Source organism: Egretta garzetta, unplaced genomic scaffold, assembly GCF_000687185.1.
Source record: "Egretta garzetta isolate BGI_Z169 unplaced genomic scaffold, ASM68718v1 scaffold618, whole genome shotgun sequence".
NCBI classification, from domain to species: Eukaryota; Metazoa; Chordata; class Aves; order Pelecaniformes; family Ardeidae; genus Egretta; species Egretta garzetta.
The window spans coordinates 9948-12137 of NW_009260623.1; the positions used below are offsets into that span (position 1 = coordinate 9948).

General features: G+C 52.4%; 1 pseudogene; it reads left to right on the top strand.

The window, feature by feature from the left end:
• Positions 1-1170, top strand: part of LOC104132235 — a 4551-nt pseudogene extending 3381 nt beyond the window's left edge.
• The last annotated feature ends 1020 nt before the right edge of the window (positions 1171-2190 follow it).

Below are 2190 nucleotides of genomic sequence, written 5' to 3' on the forward strand. Positions count from 1 at the left end.
GTGGGGGAGCAGCTGGCCGAGCTGCGGTGCGACATGGAGCGCCAGAACCAGGAGTACAGGGTCCTCCTGGATGTCAAATGCCGCCTGGAGCAGGAGATCGCCACGTACCGCCGGCTCCTGGAGGGCGAGGATGCCCAGTATGTAGAGGGGCTTTGCTTGGGAGGGCACGACGGGAGGAGGCGGGTGATAGACACAAAATACGCTGCCTGGGGACTCAGTCCGATTGCAGCTTTCAGGGTTCATCTTTAAGTTCACACCAGCCACGGATGCCTGGTGGCTCTGTCCCTGCTGTCTGTCTGCAGTGAGATGCCGTAATGGGCACCTTTTGCTGCTGGAAGGGGCAGTGGCCCCTCTGCCCTCCAGGAGACACCGAGCAGAGCCGTGGCTTTAGCAACCACTAAGAGACTTTTCTGTTTTCCTGCTGCCTGAAGACAGAGCCTGTGTAACAACAAAAAAGCATTTTGTCCCTAACTTCTCTTTTTTTTCCTCCTTCTATTGTAGCATCTCTTCCCAGTACTCCTCCGCTATGTCTTCACACTCGGGCAGAGACGGTAAGAACCTCCCTTCCTACACCCATTATAACAAATAGCTTTGGGACCTGCTTTTAGAGCGGCTGCCAAACTGATGGAGCAAAAATCACTCCTCGGGCATGCCGTGCCACCTCGCTGGCTGAATCAGTGACAGCAGTCAAGAGAGCTTGTGTGCACCTTACAAGTGCTAACCACAGGAAAAAGCTGTCAGGAAGGGAAATAAATACCTTGCGGTCCTTTACCACAGGAATGATTTGCCCTAAATGGACCTTGTGATTGAGCAGCCGGTGTTCTGGCTTTACACAGACCTGAAAAATCAAGGTACCCCATACATTTGGGGTTGTGCCTTTTGCCTTCTTGAGCTTTCCCATCAGCCTGGCTCTTCCCTCTTCCTAGCCAAAGTAGGGGTGTTTAAAACAGCATTTCCCAGTGCCCATGGAACTGCCCACATCCTCCTTAAGAACGTGCACATCTGATAACGTGTTAAGACATTTCCCTCCTTCCTGCCCCCTGAATAACTGTCCTCTGCTTTCCTTTTGCAGCCATCACAACTTCCCGTCAGGTCCGCACAATCGTCGAGGAGGTGCAGGATGGGAAGGTGGTGTCCTCCCGGGAGCAGGTTGCGCTCACCACTCGCTAGGAGGGCGAGCAGCTCTGTGGGCCCTCGACCCCAGGCTGCAGAGAGCGGCGAGCTGAACCACGCGTCGCCTGAGGCTGTACGTGCTGGGGTTGTGTCCCAGAACGCAGCCAGCTTCATTCATCTGCTCCTCCTTCCTGTCTCACCCTAATTTCACGCAGGTGCCATCGTGCACGCTGTACACATTTAATAAAGCTTTTTAGCTCGTTCATGCAACTGCAGACTTGTCTGTCACTGATACATGAGCTCTGAAAGCCGCAGGGTTGTGTGTTCGTGCCAGGGAAAGTCCTAGGAAACCACAAGAAGCAGCCAGCGAGAGAAGGGGGATGGAGGGATAGGGGTTCCACTTGGAGCAAAAATAATTTGAGGCAGCTTTTTCTACTGAACTGATTGCTCATAAATGCCTGGGACTGACTGAGACAGAAACCAGATAAGTTTGAGACAAAATGAAGGCAATGGTGGAAGGATGATGCTTGAGGCCAATGTGCCACACAACCGATACTTAAAGCCAGCAAAATAAAGGTCAGTTCTCTGTACAAATACCTTAAGGGAGGATGTCACGAGGACAGAGCCAGACTTCTCAGTGGTGCCCAGCAACAGGACAAGGGGCAATGGGCACAAACTGAAGCATAAGAGGTTTCAGTTGAACGTGAGGAAGAACTTCTTGACTTTGAGGGTGACCAAACCCTGGCACTGGCTGCCCAGGGGGGCTGTGGAGTCTTCTTCTCTGGAGATATTCAAACCCCACCTGGACAATGTCCTGTGCCCCCTGCTCTGGGTGAGCCTGCTTGAGCAGGGGGGTGGGACTGGGTGATCTCCTGAGGTCCCTTCCAACCCCTGCCAGCCTGGGATTCTGTGATTCTGTGAACTCTTGGTATGATAAAGAACCACTTTATCCTGTAAGTTGAACTTAAATGACTACAGCCAGATTACTACTGTCGTGTGCACCATTCTGAGACATGAGTGCAATGTCAGACCGCCTGGCAAATCTTACTCATACGTGACTTCTGTCTTATCTGACCA